Below are 17,799 nucleotides of genomic sequence, written 5' to 3' on the forward strand. Positions count from 1 at the left end.
GAGCTAGAGGGTCTGGTAGAAACCTTCACATCGGCTTTCTCAAAAGCCTTAAAACAGGCCTGTCCATTGCCAAAACCGCGCGGTAAGCGTAAACCTCACTGGTGGTCCCAAGATCTGGACCTACTTCGTAAATCCTGTAGAGAACAGTTTAACAAAGCCAAATTCTTTGATAACGGGTCACAATGGCTAGAATACAAGGACAAACTAAGAACCTACAAAAAAGTCCTGAGACAAGCGAAGAGAACTTCATGGAGAAACTTCTGTACTGGAGTCGAAAGTGTCTCATCCAGGCTACGGTGCGTGCTTTCTAAGACGCAAACAGCTATTAGCTTTCTGCGGAGACCGAATGGTACCTGGACCAGCACAGAAGGGGAAACTCTAGAGCTGCTCCTGGACACACATTTCCCGGGAAATATGACAAACGCACTGGAAGTACCTGCAGAAAACCAAGCTGTGAATATACCCATCACTGAGGAGAGAGTGAGGAGGGCAGTCAAAAGTTTTAAACCTTTTAAGGCTGCTGGACCAGACGGGATTGTACCCGCTCAACTTATCTACTCTTTGGAGGTATCAGCCAACTGGCTGCGGCACATATATACCGCTTGTTTGGCTATGAACTATATTCCGTGTGCATGGAGGAGCGCCACGGTCATATTCATTCCTAAGGCAGGCAAAGCCTCTCATTACGAGCCGAAGGACTATAGACCTATCAGTCTTTCATCCTTCGTACTCAAGACCCTAGAGAGAATAGTTAGCGATTTTCTCACTACAAGCATTGATAGGAATCTCATTTCGGACTATCAACACGCGTACACCAAAGGTAAATCTACGGAGACTGCGCTACACAGGCTAGTCTCTACTATAGAAACATCCTTGTTCGAAAAGGATTATTGTCTTGTGGCCTTCCTAGACATTGAAGGAGCATTCAACAACATAAGTCCAGACGCCGTTAAAATTGCTTTAACTGATCTGGACGTAAATAGACCCCTAGTGGGACTAATTGATCAACTGCTCAGGGGAAGGAAAGTGCTCTCCTCACTGGGGAAGGTTGAGGTAACACGATTTGTCGCAAGGGGCACGCCCCAGGGTGGTGTCCTTTCCCCCTTACTATGGAACCTAACGGTAAACTCGCTATTAAGAGATACTAGTTGGGGGAGCGGGAAGGTCGTGGCATATGCTGATGACCTAGCGATTATCTACAGAGGCAAGTTTCCTCAAACTTTGTGCGACTTGATGCAGGTAGCATTGCGAGAGGTTTCCTTGTGGGCTTCCCGATGTGGACTCAGCGTCAACTCCGATAAAGTAGAGCTTGTCTTATATACCAAACGATACAAAATACCATCGTTGAACCTACCTGAACTAAATGGGGTGCGCCTAAGCCTGGCAGATAAAGCCAAATTTTTAGGCGTAGTTTTAGACAAAAAGCTGAACTGGAAGGACAACGTTATCCAGCGACAAAAGAACGCGTACATTGCATTATATACGTGTAAAAGAGCCATTGGCAAAAAAAGGGGACTCACCCCCAACATATGCAGATGGATTTATACCGCCATTATCAGACCCATACTGCTGTATGGGGTAGTCGTATGGTTGCCAGCCTTGAGCAAGGCGTCAAACCTAAACTTGTTGGGTAAAGTCCACAGATCCAGCATGATAAGCATAAGCGGGGCTCTAAGAACAACGCCTAGCGAAGCTCTTCAGGTCATTCTTGACATCTTTCCACTGGATCTGGCTGGTCATCGAGCAGCGGCAACGTCAGCCCTGCGTCTAAGGGAGTTGTCGTGCTGGAACAACAGGACCACAGGACACTCAAGTATACTAAACAAATACAGTTTTCTCCCTCCTAGCACGGATCGCTGTGCGACCACAACAGTTGCGGAAACCAACTTTAAGATAAACATACCCAGCAGGGATGACTGGACGGAGTCGGACAAGTGCCTTGCTATGGGCAACAGCATTTCCATATACACGGACGGCTCCAAGCTAAACAGGAGAGTTGGGGGTGGAGTATACTCAAGGGACCTTGACCTCCAGCTCTCATTCAGACTACCCGACCACTGCAGTGTATTCCAGGCAGAAGTTGCAGCCATAATGGAAGCCGCAGCTAGGATAGGGACATACATTGTCGGCAAAGAAATTTTTATCTTCAGCGACAGCTAAGCTGCCATAAAATCTCTGGGCTCCCACTCGTTCAATTCTGAACTAGCACTAAACTGTCGCCGATCTCTTCAAGAGATGGTTCAACAGAACCGTGTACACCTCACATGGGTCCCTGGACATAGGGATATCGAGGGAAACTGTATAGCAGATGAACTCGCTAGGCAGGGTACAACCAAGCAGGTTCTTCCTGGACAAGAACGCTTAGGTATGCCCCTGTCCACATGCAAGCTAATGCTAAAAGAGCACATCTACCGTGAAGCCGACGAAAGATGGCTACAAACACCGGGATGTCGAACGTCGAAAGAAACCTGGCCTAAATGGGATCCTAAAAGGTCCCGTCACGTTTACAACCTAAGAAGGGATACAATTTCCACACTTGTAGGGGCACTAACGGGTCATTGTCTCATAGGTAGGCATGCAGAAAGGCTAGGAGCGCCTTATCGTCGTTGCTGTAGGAGTTGTAAAGAAGATGAGGAGGAGGAAACGGTGGTTCCCCTCATTTGCAACTGCCCAGCGCTAAGCGGAGCACGGCAGCGCTTTCTGGGAGCTCCATTTCTTGATACTATGAGTCAGGTTGTGGAGCATGACGTCAAGGACCTGGTAGATTTCATCAGGTCCTCAAAATGGTTCGAAGAGGAGAGGTAACGGTGTTTTTCGTGGTATCACAACGGGCCTAGTATTACTGGCCTAAGTGTGCCCTCGGGCAGCCACCCCAACCTAACCTAACCAAGTACATAACCGTTTTTCAGAGTACTTCTAGTACTGTGAGCACATAGCTGTTTTCGATCACTTCTAAACCAAAAGAGATATAAAAAAACGGCATGTGCAGAAATGTGGGCTCTATATAGTGATAATAAAATATACAATAAAAAAAAATTTGAAAAAAACACATAACTGTTGTGGTTAGCGCAGCGACGATATACATAAAATAGTTAAAGGAGCATCTAAGGACGACCATAAAATTGGACGTTTTCTCGTTATCACAAAAAAAAAAAAAATAATAATAATAATGATAAGAGATAACCTTACTTTCTAATGATTGATAAGTGGTGATTTACGGAATTAAACGATGTTGAAATTGTATTTTTACATTGTCCTAAGAGCTTTCAATTCGTATACAACGATATAAATAAGAAATAATAGTATATGTACGTATGCTGCAGTCGTCGTTGGGACAAAACGCAAATGTGTTGTATTGTTATCGTGGCCAATACAGAAGGTTTCCAACTTGTATGTCATCTCACAAATGTTGGCTGTAAAATTTCAGGACAATGTATTCAGCAATTTAATCGGAGTTTGGGCTGATGTTGGTGGTGGCGGTCCAGCGCGCTCTTACCCAATCTGTGGTCTGTGCTACTATTTGTCACCACCAGAGAGTGTAGGACACATATTAACCGATCCAATTCACGCGATACTCTATATTGTATTCATGTTGGGTTCATGTGCTTTAATTTCAAAAACATGGATCGATGTTTCCGGCCGCTCAGCTAAGGATGTCGCAAAAGAACTTAAAGAGCAACATACGGTTATGCGTGGCCATCGTCAAAATTCTATGATCCATGAATTGAATCGTTATATTCCAACAGTGGCTGCGTTTGGTGGTCTTTGTATTAGTGCGTTATCTATTATGGCTGACTTTTTGGGTGCCATTGGTTCAGGCACAGGTATTTTGCTGGCTGTGACTATTATCTATCAATACTTTGAGGTTTTCGTTAAGGAGCAATCTGAGATGGGTGGCATGGAAAAAATCTAAGTAGTTGATGTTTAAAAGAGATGCGTCCAAAGAAAAAAGTACACAGTACAAAGTATTGAATTGCGAAGAATATGACAAGAAAGACGGTTCACCAATACCGCTACTCGCGGATGTGATGACCATACCCAACAAAGCCATCCATTCCGCAGTCGCAAACCCAACGAGCAAAAAACTGGACGCTGACAATATTATAGCAAGCAATATTTTAAAATTCATCCAAAATGTCAGGAAGGTATGATGATTCTCACAGTCAATGATGGTAAAATATCCGCCAATAAAATTGCACCAGTCGACACCAAATGACATTTTCTTGAATTATCATCATCAGTCTCAGTTGTACTGTTACCTTCAGGTACATGCTGAAATTGTGCAATAATATCATGTGCAGCACTCAGCACCACACATAACCATAATTGTTGCATAAATCCAATATTCAGTAAGCGGTAAGATAACATCTAGCGTGCGATCTTTGGATGTCGGATGTGATGAGACGGGTGAACCAGCTATAACATATCGATTATTGGACATTTTTGAGAGCGTTTGTTAAACATCAATGGGAGGGAACGCAACAAAAAATTATTTTTTTTTAACGGAAGTTTAAGGGGCTAAAATACTTGGCTTGGATATCATAAGTGGTTCCGGGCTCTGGATCAGGGACTGTTATCAGTCTTAGACCGGCCATAGTGACGAATGTCACGCGTGATTAGTTATCACATCCTGCAAGAGGTGCCCCTGCTTCTACTGATAATGGCGTATCTAGAGAGGACAACTCGATAATCCCGCACCCCTGAGTCACTGTGCCGAGCTCAGGCGAGGGAGGACTCTTTAAGAGTCAAGATCGGTACACAAAGGTGACGAACTGGATTGTTTAGGGCTTTTGATTATTGACATTGAATTTTGACTTGATGACTTTGGGCTGGTAGGTGCGGTTTTCTGCCACCTTAGTAGGTCGGGGTGAAACCCTACCGATATGGCTGGTAGGCTAATGCTGCACCTGCTCCCGTCCCGTTAAAACCGTTTCGGGCCTCAAGGTACGTTCCGGCTCCGTCGCTGTTAAGTTGGTGGTGTAGGTGCGGTTGAAAATCTTCCCGCTTCGCGTCCGGTCTGGCTCTGAACGCATTACTCATAAGGTAATGCGTCAATCCTCGCGTGACCTCCCTGCGTCGCATAGATAACCACGAGACCGTTGAAGGGTGACTACAAAATCGGCTCCGGATAGCGGCCTTGAGGGGGGACTTTTTAGAATGGACACGACTAACACGAATCCGCCAAGGATGGGGTGCGGAAGAAGAGCGGTTTTGATGGAAATTCGTCAAGTCAATCTTCAGCACTCTAAAGCGGCTTCCGCAAATTTGTTGCTCTGTCTCTAAAAAGGTGGAGTGGATATAGTCCTCGTCCAGGAGCCATGGCTGAGTAGTAACGGCAGTAAGATTTCTGGATTAAGGACTGGAAAATTCAACACCTTCGTGCATGGGGTCGCAGGTAGGCCTAGATCCTGTGTGCCTGTTAAAAAAGAGATTAAAGCTTTTATTCGCTTTAATTTCAAAAACACGGTCTGCCTCGGGCGAGGAAGTAATGAAATGTGGGTGGTCTCAGCGCGCATGCCCCACGGGGAAGTAGCGGGACCACCACCTGCGATACTGGGCGAAATCCCCGCTGAAGCAAGGCGGAGAGGTGTTGGCGTGACCATCGGTGTCGATGCTAATGCCCATCGTACCAACTGGGGAAGCTCGGATACCAACACTAGAGGTAAGTCTTTATTTACTGTTATTGTAAATGAGGGGCTTTGTATATGTAATAGGGTGAATAACCCGACTTTTATTACTGCGGTAAGGGAGGATGTCCTGGACCTCACCCTGGTTAGTAGAGAACTGGAAGGTCGGATATCTAGCTGGAGGGTTCTCAGCGAGCACTCCTTCTCTGATCACCGATATATTCAGTTCTCGGTGAACGAAGAACGTTCCGGTAAAATTTATTTTAGGAACCATAAAAGTACTAACTGGGACTTGTATTGTAGGAAGCTGGGAGAGCTATTGCCGGCGGCGCCTACCGTTAGTTTGGACCGGTCCGAATCTGAAATAGACGTTCTGGTGGAAAACTTCACCTCGGCGAGCAATAGCGCCTTTCAACTGTTCTGCCTATTTTGAAAACTTACAGGGGGAAGGGAAAGCCGCCCTGGTGGTCGGATTCTCTTCACGACCTAAGAGCGTCCAGTCGTCGGCTCTTCAACAGAGCCAGGAGGAGTAAATTACCCACGGACTGGGAGCTCTATAAGGTGAGTCTGAAGATTTATAAATATGAAATAAGGATAGCCAAGAGAGATGCATGGCAAGCTTCTGCGTAAACGTAGAAGGCTGCAATGAATTCACGAGGCTTAGAAAAATACTCTCTAGGAATCCCGCTCCTCTGGGGTATCTGAGAGATGATGGTGGGGACTGGTCGATGAGTAGCGAGGAGTCCCTAAGGCTTTTACTGGACAATCATTTTCCCGATCTCCCAGTTACGCAGGGATCTTCGCTTGCATGAGCGGCGGTCGTTGGCCATGCAGAAGTGCCTGCCATTCCAATATGGGGAAGTCAAATAACCTGGGCTATAGGGTCGTTCTAGCCCTATAAGTCTCCGGGCCGGATGGAATCATTCCTGCGCAACTTCTAAAATCTTTGGGAATTTCCTGCCGCTAGTTGGCCATCATCTACACTAACTGCCTCAGGCTTAACTATATCCCGAAATCTTGGCACACGGTTAGGGTTATTTTCATTCCGAAAGCCGACAGAAGCTCTCATATATCACCTAAGGATTTCAGGCCAATCAGTTTCTCGTCGTTTATTCTTAAGACGTTTGAGCGGTTGATTGACCTGCACCTACGGGAAAGGATACCTCGGGGTTACTGTCGGCTTCACAGCATGCGTACTGCAAAGGCAGATCGACGGAAACGGCTCTCCATTCGATTGTAAAGCAAATTGGGGGGTCACTAGAACACAAGGAGTATGCTCTGGTTGCCTTTCTAGACATCGAGGGGGCTTTTAACAATGTCTTACCTGGGGCAATCGAAAGAGCTGTGATGGGTTTAGGAGTCGAGGCAGCTCTGATCGAATTTATTAGCAAACTTCTACGCGTCAGAATTGTCGCAGCGGAGTGGGGTGGGGCCATAATTAAGAGGAAAGTGTGAGGGGCAGGCCACAGGTGGGTGTCCCATCTCCTCTCCTATGGGTTGTGGTGGTCAACGAGCTTCTTGTGGAGCTGGAAGCAAATGGTTGTCGGGTGGTTGCCTATGCAGATGACCTCGCTATCCTAGTCAGAGGCAAATTTCAAGGCACCCTGCGCGATGTTCTGCCTGGATACTGTGGCTAGGTGGGCTGAATCATGTGGATTGGCGGTCAACCCGGGAAAAACAGAATTGGTTCTTTTTACAAGGATATATAAGATGCCCGATTTGAGAACTCGATTGGAGGGGTACCGTTAAAACTTTCTGATAGGGTTAAATATTTGGGGATTGTTTTGGACAAGAAAATGTCCTGGAGACCCAATGTGGAAGATCGGGCCAGGAAGGCCGCCATTGCCTTGTACTGCTGCAGAGGGGCTATCGGAAAAAGATGGGGACTCTCGCCAGGAGTAGTACACTGGCTTTATGAGATGGTGGTCAAACCGATTCTGCTATATGGGATGCTGGTCTGGTGGAAAGCACTGGACACGGCGAGCACCCCCAAAATGTTAATGTCTGTGCAACGGACGGCGCTGATTGGTATCAGTGGCACTCTCAGAACAACACCTACCTTGGCACTGAACGTCATGCTGAACATATACCCAGTAGATATTGCTTCGTGATATGGGATATGGGCATTCTGACTGCGGACACTCTAGCCTTCTTACCAGTTTCGACTTTATCCCGGACAGATCGGAATATTGTATGCCGATAACTACTTCCTATACAACCTTTACCCCAGCCATTCCAGCGAGAGAGGAGTGTGGTGGAGGAATTATCTGGGGCATGGGACCGGTTAACTTGTTCACGGATTGTCGAAGCTGGATGGAAATGTTGGTGGGGGATCTTTTGTCAAGAGCTAAATGTAAGCCGCAAGTTTAAGTTGGCTGATCACTGCAGTGTATTCCAAGCGGAAGTGGCTGCGATTAAGGATGCGGTGGATGGAATGCTATCCAGTGCTACTACTTTAGGGAATTTAACATCTACTCTGAGCTCAACTACAGTTCGATCGAGGGTGGTCTGGGCGTGCCTGACCTAGCTTTCGATTGCATCGAATTATTTTACAATTAAGATTATCTGGTTCCCGGGCCATAGTGATATCCCGCGTAACTGTCAAGCAGATCTCTTAGCCCGCATCGGTAGAACTGAAATGGGTGAAGATGGCTGTAGGGATTTCGGGATCCCACTGGCCACCTGTGGATTGATCCTCCATAGCTGGGCCTCGAGTCAGCTCAGCAAATGTTGGGCGGACAGCACGTTTTGTAGGGTAGCAAGATCTTTCTGGTCGAAAGTGGATGGCAGGAGGTCTGCTGAAATAATTGGGTTCACCAAGGCTCACCTATCAATGGTCATTGGGGTTTTGACAGGGCACTGTCCCATGGGTATTTATGCGGTACGTCTCAATATACTGGAAACTCCATCCTGCTGCATCTGTATGCAGGATGATGACGTGGAATCACCAAATCACTTTATGCTTGATTGCCCAGCTTTTGCCAGAGCTAGGCGAAGGTTCTTCGCTCGCGACTCACTTGGATCTCCCGAGGATTTATCCAAAGTTGAGATCGGTATCATTCGGAGCTTTATCGTTGCTACCCAACGATTCTCTAACTAGCTAGATCTAAGTCACCGCTATTTTTGGTGTATGTGGTATCACAACGGACTTTCGTGTTGTCCAAGTGAGCTGTCCTTATCAGGGTAGCTACCACCTAACCTAACCTAACCTAACCTAACCTAAAGGAGGCTCACTTTGTTATTGTAAGGAAACTGGATTTCGTACACACTTTAAATAAGCTTTAGCAAATGATGGATCCAATATGTAGGTAACTAATTTTTTCTTCCGACTTTTATTTAAACACCTTGCGTTGCGAAAATTAAAAGAATCTCAGCTCTTCGCACAAATAAATTTGTTCTGTTGTACTTCGAATTACTTAAACGCTTCGCGTCTTTTACGAGCTGCCTGCTGGCCCACTAATTCTGGGAAAACATATCATGCTATGGAACATTTCTTGAGCACCATGTCTGGGGTGTATTGCGGACCATTGAAGCTATTAGCCATGGAGGTTTTTAACAAATCTAATGAAAAATACACACCTTGCGATCCGGTAACAGGAGAAGAACAAAAATTTGGTATCAATGAGGAAACACCAGCGAGTCACGTGGCATGTACAGTGGAAATGACATCTGTCAATACGCCCTATGAAGTTGCTGTTATTGATGAAATTCAACAGCATTTGTTGACCCACAAAGAGGCTGGGCATGTACGAGGGCCTTTCTAGGACTCATCGCTGAAGAGGTACATGTTTGCGGTGAAACTGGTGCCTTTGAACTTTTGAAGACTCAGCATTACTAAACTTAGATTATATATAGCCTGGTGATTGCATTGTTTGCTTTAGTAAAAATGACGTATCTTCTTTTTCACGCGGTACAAAATTAGCACAAGCTGCAAAATTCAGTGATACTGAGAGTAGCTGTAAAGTTATGGTGGCAACTGATGCCATCGGTATGGGACTCAATTTGAGCATACGACGCATTATCTTCTTCTCAATAATCACTGGAATGAACGAAAAAGGTGAACGTGAACTTGATACAATATCTGTTTCATCTGCGCTGCAGATAGCAGGTCGAGCTGGACGTTATCGCACGCAGTGGGAACACGATTGTGTTACCACATTTAAATCGGTCGATCTGCATGTATTACGCAAAAATTTTAGCAGAGAAACCTGAACCACTTAAACAAGCTGGTTTACATCCCACGGCGGATTAAATTCAACTTTATGCATATCATTTGCCGAAATCTACGCTTAGTAGTTTAATGTACATATTTGTTAGTCCTTGCACCGTCGACGACTCACTGTACTTTATGTGCAATATTGAGGATTTTAAGTTTTTAGCAGAAATGATTGAACATGTTAAATTGCCATTGCGTGCATGTTATTTATTTTGCTGCGCCCCATCAATAAGAAAATTCCGTTCGTATGCTCCATGTTCCTAAATATTGCAAAACAATATAGTCGTAATGAACCAATTACACTGCTCTACAAAATTAAACTTTTTGCATTACCCTGGATCACCACTATTTTTTTTTATTTGCTATAATCCCCTAATTATAAAAATGGCCGAAATTTAATATTCTATGGATACGGTTTTGTGTTTTTTTTTTTCTAAAATCTGCCTTTTTTGAAAAGGGATATCCATTGATTTTATCATATCTTTGGAACGGGTTGTCCGATTTTATTGGAGAAACAGCAAATGAAATTACCTTAAAGGTGGTTAAATGCCATTTTTTTAATACTTATTTCTTTCAGAGTTATTTGCAACGCATTATAAAAAAAACGATTTTTTGTATTAAAAATTTCCATTTTTTTCTTCTTTAATTCGTAAAAAATCGAAAGAGACAAAAACTTACAACAATGATCGTAAAACTGTGAACATTCCAAGTAAGGCAAGCTTTATTTCATGAAAAGCCATGGATAAACGGTAATATTATTAACAATTAAGTGAATGAAGGGGAAATACGTATTTTTAATATTTTTGTTTATTTAGCTATTTAAGATACTTTATTAAAGAAATTCTACAAAATTTAGTACTTGAAATATTTAAAAACAGTTTCTGCTTTTTGCTCTTCTGCTGTAATTTTCTGAATTTGATTCTCGTATAGGAAACCAATTAAAATCCCCCATCATATTTTCGTTCCAGAATCCTTGATATCGCTCCTCCATTGACTTAAGTTGTTGGTGAAATCGTTCTCCATGCTCGTCACTGACATCACCAAGATTTGAAGGGAAAAAATCCAAATGGGAGTGTAAGAAATGCATTTTTAGAGACATGTTTGCACCTGAAATTATATGTATATGTAATTTAGAGGTTACAATTATGATGAATATAAAAAATCATATCATATTCCGACTTACCGATTTTCGAATAGTTGGTTAGTAAATCAGAAATGATTTCCTTATAATTTGGACCCCGATTATTTCCTAAAAAGTTTGAAACAATCAGCCTAAATGAGTTCCAAGCAGCCTTTTCATCGGGTGATAGTAAAGTCTCGAATGCTGATATCTGTAGTAGTTTTTGGATTTGTGGACCATCAAAAACACCTTCAGAAATTTTTGAAGCGGGTAATTTTGAAAATATGGTTTGAATATAATCGAATGATTTTTCATTTTTGTTTAGCGCCTTAACAAAATTCATGACTAATCCAAAAATCACATTCTCCTTTTTTATTAGAGCAGCATATTTTATATTGTGTGTGCCTACTTCGTGATTGATTCTTGCTCGCCAGTCCTTCCTTACATAATGTGCGCTTCGATCTCGGCTATCCCAAAGGCAATGAAAACAATTATGTTTTGTGTAACCACCTTGTAGTGCAGTTAGTAAAGCTACCACTTTCAATTCACAACATATTTTCCAATCGTGTTTTTCATAATGAATATATTTTAAAAGTTTGGACATGGTTTCATAAGTCTCCTTCATATTTACGGTGTGTGCGATGGGTATTGATGGCTTCTGATTGCCATTATGTAATAAAACTGCTTTAAGGCTTTCTTTGTTACTATCAATAAATAATCTCCATTCACTTGCGTCATATGTTTGGCCAAGATTTCCAAAAAGTCCAGTTATATCATAGCAAAAACATATATTGTCTTTATTTCTATAAAAAAAAGCATATGGCTTATGTCGCTCACGATGGTAGTTATAGTAACCTGTTTTTCTAATAAATTTCTTTCTTTTAGACGGGATGCGAGTAGCTCTGACTTATCTTTTGGATACTCTAGGTATCATATAAGATCGTTTTTCAAGAAGAGTGTCAGAGGCTTTGGGCAAAATCCATCTGATACGCTGGAGATTTTTGAAGACGAAGAAATAGGCGATGGAGGAACTTCAGTATACGTATTATGTTAATTTTCAGGACATGGAACTCCATCTGAATCTAGCACTGGAAGAGTAAAACCACCAGCTGAAATCGTGGGATAAGACCAAATCATATGTTTTCCAAATCTTTTTTTTTACTTAAACAAAAGTAACTGTTAGCATCATGTTCACATGTTTCTCTCCACATCATAGGTTTTTCAATTTGCATGTTTTCTCTGTGAAAAATGAGTATCATAAATATTTTTAATTAATAAATGTAATTGTTACTTACTGAGGCTAGGATTTCCATTTCTTTAAAATATATATACAGCTATCACAAATTGAATTGGCGTCCAATATTGGCTCAAATTATCAACATCTATTTTAAAATAATCCTTATATGAATTTTGTAGTGAAATAGTGAAATTGACTTTTGCTGTAGTGTAAAGACCACATACATAACAAAATATATTCGAGGCATTTTTGCAGACAAATTTTTCACTGTTATTATTCATTTTTTTAAAATTCTGTTTTTGCTGTTGTTGACAACAGGAATGCTAATTAAATAACATTGAATGAACTAAATGAATTGTTTTAAATAGTTGCAGGCCACTTCGATTTTCAAAAGTATGTATCTTATTATACTCAGCTGAGCAGAGCTCACAGAGTATATTAACTTTGTTCGCATAACGGTAATCCATAACGGCATAAACTAATCGAGATAGATATAGACTTCTATATATCAAAATGATCTGGGCCAAAAAAGAAATTCATTTAGCCATGTCCGTCCGCCCGTCCGTCCGTCCGTAAACACGATAACTTGAGTAAATTTTGAGGTATATTGATGAACGAAACCGGACCACAACCACGCTCACTTTTTCGATATCGAAAATTTCGAAAAACCGAAAAAGTGTGATAATTCATTACCAAAGATGGATAAAGCGATGGAAATTGGTAGGTTCGTTGAACTTATGACGCAAAATTGAAACTTAGTAAAACTTTGGACAATGGGCGTGGCACCGCCCACTTTTAAAAGAAGGTAATTTAAAAGTGTTGCAAGCTTTAATTTGGCAGCCGTTGAAGATATCAATTTGGCAGGCAGGTTACTCCTATTACCATATGTGTGCTAAATAAAAATTAGCAAAATCGGATGACGAACACATCCACTTTAAAAAAATATTTGTTTAAGTCAAATTTTACCATTTTATACCTTTACAGTATATCAGTAAATTATGTCAACATTCAACTCCAGTAATGATATGGTGCAACAAAATACAAAAATAAAAGAAAATTTCAAAATGGGCGTCGCTCCGCCCTTTTTCATTTAATTCGTCTAGAATACTTTTAATGCCTTAAGTCGAACAAAAATTTACCACTTCTTGTGAAATTTGGTAGGGGCATAGATTCTATGACGATAACTGTTTTCTGTGAAAATGGGCGAAATCGGTTGAAGCCACGCACAGTTTTTATACACAGTCGACCGTCTGTCCTTCCGCTCGGCCGTTAACACGATAACTTGAGCAAAAATCGATATATCTTTACTAAACTCAGTTCACATAATTATCTGAACACACTTTGTATTCGTATAAAAAATGGCCGAAATCCGACTATGACCACGCCCACGTTTTCGATTTCGAAAATTACGAAAAATGAAAAAAATGCCATAATTATATACCAAATACGAAAAAAGGGATGAAACATGGTAATTGCATTGGTTTATTGACACAAAATATAACTTTAGAAAAAAACTTTGTAAAATGGGTGTGACACCTACCATATGAAGTAGAAGAAAATGAAAAAGTTTTGCAGGGCGAAATCAAAAGCCCTTGGAATCTTGGCAGGAATACTCTTCGTCGTATTAAATATATAAATAAGTTAGCGGTACCCGACAGATGATGTTCTGGGTCACCCTGGTCCACATTTTGGTCGATATCTCGAAAACGCCTTCACATATACAACAACACACATTCTAGAGTCACCCCTGGTCCACCTTTATGGCGATATCCCGAAATAACGTCCACCTATAGAACTATGGCCCACTCCCTTTTAAAATATTCTTTAATACCTTCCATTTGAAACCCATGTCATACAAACACATTACAGGGTTACCCTAGGTTAATTTTGCTAAATGGTGATTTTCCCTTATTTTATCTCCGAAGCTCTTAGCTGAGTATGTAATGTTCGGTTACACCCGATCTTAGCTTTCCTTACTTGTTTTTCGTTAAGTTTGTCACAATCGGCGACAATATACCATACAGGGCAGGCATCTAATGAGTCTGTAAATTTTTTAACCACTACCTGCGAAAGGGTTTGAAAAAAAAGGGTTTTTCAAAAAAACTTCATATGCTATGGGAAATGGCCTGTGCAGGCTGGGATGTTCAGTAGGTAGGTATAACAGTTGCTATTACGGAGTGATAATTTGATTTTTTTGTTTTTATGATTTAAGAATTCTAAGAACATCTCAAGAAATGCCTCAAGGAAAAAGTTGTATATATTTGATAACAAATATATATGACCATACTTTCTTCTTACTAAAACCCGCGTTGGCAACTTAAATTTTCCATACAGTATGAGGCATTTTTTCTTATGATCTGCGTTATGCCTTAAGAAAAATTGACGGATAAAAATTTCTTGATTGTCATTATGGAGTCTTCTCATTTCTGGCAATGCCCGTAGTAAGCTTTAAAAAGACAAAGTTGCGCAAAATGTCATTCCTAAATAATTTGTTTGTCAAAGACAATAATAGGCTTGATATGCAAAATTTTCGCTAAATTGGGTATTTTCCCTTTATTGTTAATAAAACCAACATTTATTCATGTATTTTCACGAAACAAGGTTTCAATTATTTATAATGTTTACAGTTTTAAGATCATGAAATAAAAATGGTAAGTTTTTAAAACCTTCGATTTTTTATGAATTTTTGAGAAATAAAAAAATGTATTTTGGAAAAAAATTTTTTTTTACATTTTTATGTGAATAGCTCCACAACCTTCGATCATATAAAAACAATTTCTTATCAAGACTTGAAGAAAATTTTGCGGTGAATCCACTGGTGTTCCTCTCAATGAATTTAGATAAGCAATTTTCAAGATATGATAAAATAAATGGAAAGACCTCTGTGAAAATTCGTGATTTTAGAAAAGAAAAAAAATCGTATCCATAGAATTTTAAATTTTGGGTTTTTTTTGTACTTGGGGGGCCATAATACATCGAAATTAAATAGTTAGACTTCAAAGTAATTTCTCTTGTTTACTAGTGTTACCTTCGACTTTATTACACGCAACTGTGGCTGGCCTTTCACTTTGCCTAAAACTATTTCTGATCTTATGCATCTCGAATCCGTTTTTGATGTAATGGATTTGTACTTTTGGCTACCGTATTGAAACACGATTTGTGGTTTATTCAGCGTAAAATATCGAACGTTCTTCCAGCTGATCATGCTTACCTATCTATATAGTCAGATCAACTATTGCGCGACCTCGATATTAAAAAAGCAATTAAAAAGAAAAAGAGAAATTAATTAATCATTCAAGGTTCGAATCGAACTCAAGGCCAGAACAATAATTTTTTTTTAACGATAATTATTGTTATTTTTTAATTTTTCTAAATTTGAAAAATTGTATTTTGTTTTTGGAATAGTAAGTAGAAAATTTTTCAGACAACCTGCCATAGCTGCGCAGATAGATCTATTTCGAAGGGTGCTAAGCCTTCATCATCAGTACGCTTTAGGCATACTGCGCTAACCATTTAGCTATACAGCGGTGGTTTGTTTGACTGGCAAATTTGCTACTTCTATTCCTTTTTACCAACTATATTTATTCAGTGTTGCGCCATATGGTGCAAATCACTGATAATGTTGTATTTTCGTTTATTGTCAATTACTTTGTTTGACATTCCCAAGTGCTCATGGTTTATTAACAATTGTTTTTTTTTTTGTTTTTATTGGCCTATTGATAAATCATTCAAGGTTCGAATCGAGCTCAAGGCCAGAACAATAATTTTTTTCTAATGATAATTATTGATATTTTTTAATTTCTCTAAATTTGAAAATATTGTATTTTGTTTTTAGAATAGTAAGTAGAAAATTTTTCAGACAACCTGCCATAGCTGCGCAAATAGATCCATTTCGAAGGGTGCTAAGCCTTCATCATCAGTACGCTTTAGGCATGCTGCGCTAACCATTTAGCTATACAGCGGTGGTTTGTTTGACTGGCAAATTTGCTACTTCTATTCCTTTTTACCAACTATATTTATTCAGTGTTGCGCCATCTGGTGCAAATCACTGATAATGTTGGATTTTTGTTTATTGTCAATTACTTTGTTTGACATTCCCAAGTGCTCATGGTTTATTACCAATGGTTTTTTTTTTGTTTTTATCGGCCTATTGATAAATCATTCAAGGTTCGAATCGAGCTCAAGGCCATAACAATAATTTTTTTCTAATGATAATTATTGTTATTTTTTAATTTTTCTAAATTTGAAAAATTTTATTTTGTTTTTGGAATAGTAAGTAGAAAATTTTTCAGACAACCTGACATAGCTGCGCAGATAGATCCATTTCGAAGGGTGCTAAGCCTTCATCATCAGTAAGCTTTAGGCATGCTGCGCTAACCATTTAGCTATACAGCGGTGGTTTGTTTGACTGGCAAATTTGCTACTTCTATTCCTTTTTACCAACTATATTTATTCAGTGTTGCGCCATTTGGTGCAAATCACTGATAATGTTGGATTTTTGTTTATTGTCAATTACTTTGTTTGACATTCCCAAGTGCTCATGGTTTATTAACAATTGTTTTTTTTTTTGTTTTTATCGGCCTATTGATAAATCATTCAAGGTTCGAATCGAGCTCGAGGCCAGAACAATAATTTTTTTCTAATGATAATTATTGTTATTTTTTAATTTTTCTAAATTTGAAAAATTGTATTTTGTTTTTGGAATATTAAGTAGAAAATTTTTCAGACAACCTGCCATAGCTGCGCAGATAGATCCATTTCGAAGGGTGCTAAGCCTTCATCATCAGTACGCTTTAGGCATGCTGCGCTAACCATTTAGCTATACAGCGGTGGTTTGTTTGACTGGCAAATTTGCTACTTCTATTCCTTTTTACCAACTATATTTATTCAGTGTTGCGCCATCTGGTGCAAATCACTGATAATGTTGGATTTTTGTTTATTGTCAATTACTTTATTTGACATTCCCAAGTGCTCATGGTTTATTACCAATGTTTTTTTTTTGTTTTTATCGGCCTATTGATAAATCATTCAAGGTTCGAATCGAGCTCAAGGCCATAACAATAATTTTTTTCTAATGATAATTATTGTTATTTTTTAATTTTTCTAAATTTGAAAAATTGTATTTTGTTTTTGGAATAGTAAGTAGAAAATTTTTCAGACAACCTGACATAGCTGCGCAGATAGATCCATTTCGAAGGGTGCTAAGCCTTCATCATCAGTAAGCTTTAGGCATGCTGCGCTAACCATTTAGCTATACAGCGGTGGTTTGTTTGACTGGCAAATTTGCTACTTCTATTCCTTTTTACCAACTATATTTATTCAGTGTTGCGCCATCTGGTGCAAATCACTGATAATGTTGGATTTTTGTTTATTGTCAATTACTTTGTTTGACATTCCCAAGTGCTAATGGTTTATTAACAATTGTTTTTTTTTTGTTTTTATCGGCCTATTGATAAATCATTCAAGGTTCGAATCGAGCTCGAGGCCAGAACAATATATTTTTTCTAATGATAATTATTGTTATTTTTTAATTTTTCTAAATTTGAAAAATTGTATTTTGTTTTTGGAATAGTAAGTAGAAAATTTTTCAGACAACCTC

General features: G+C 39.9%; 2 pseudogenes; both read left to right on the plus strand.

Moving 5' to 3' along the window:
- Nucleotides 1-414: 414 nt before the first annotated feature.
- Nucleotides 415-3,913, plus strand: LOC137239079 (protein transport protein Sec61 subunit alpha pseudogene; annotated as a pseudogene).
- A 1,580-nt stretch (nt 3,914-5,493) lies between these two features.
- On the plus strand, nt 5,494-15,349 carry LOC137239095 (ATP-dependent RNA helicase SUV3 homolog, mitochondrial-like; annotated as a pseudogene).
- Nucleotides 15,350-17,799: the final 2,450 nt, after the last annotated feature.

Source organism: Eurosta solidaginis, chromosome 1, assembly GCF_040869045.1.
Source record: "Eurosta solidaginis isolate ZX-2024a chromosome 1, ASM4086904v1, whole genome shotgun sequence".
Classification (NCBI taxonomy): Eukaryota; Metazoa; Arthropoda; class Insecta; order Diptera; family Tephritidae; genus Eurosta; species Eurosta solidaginis.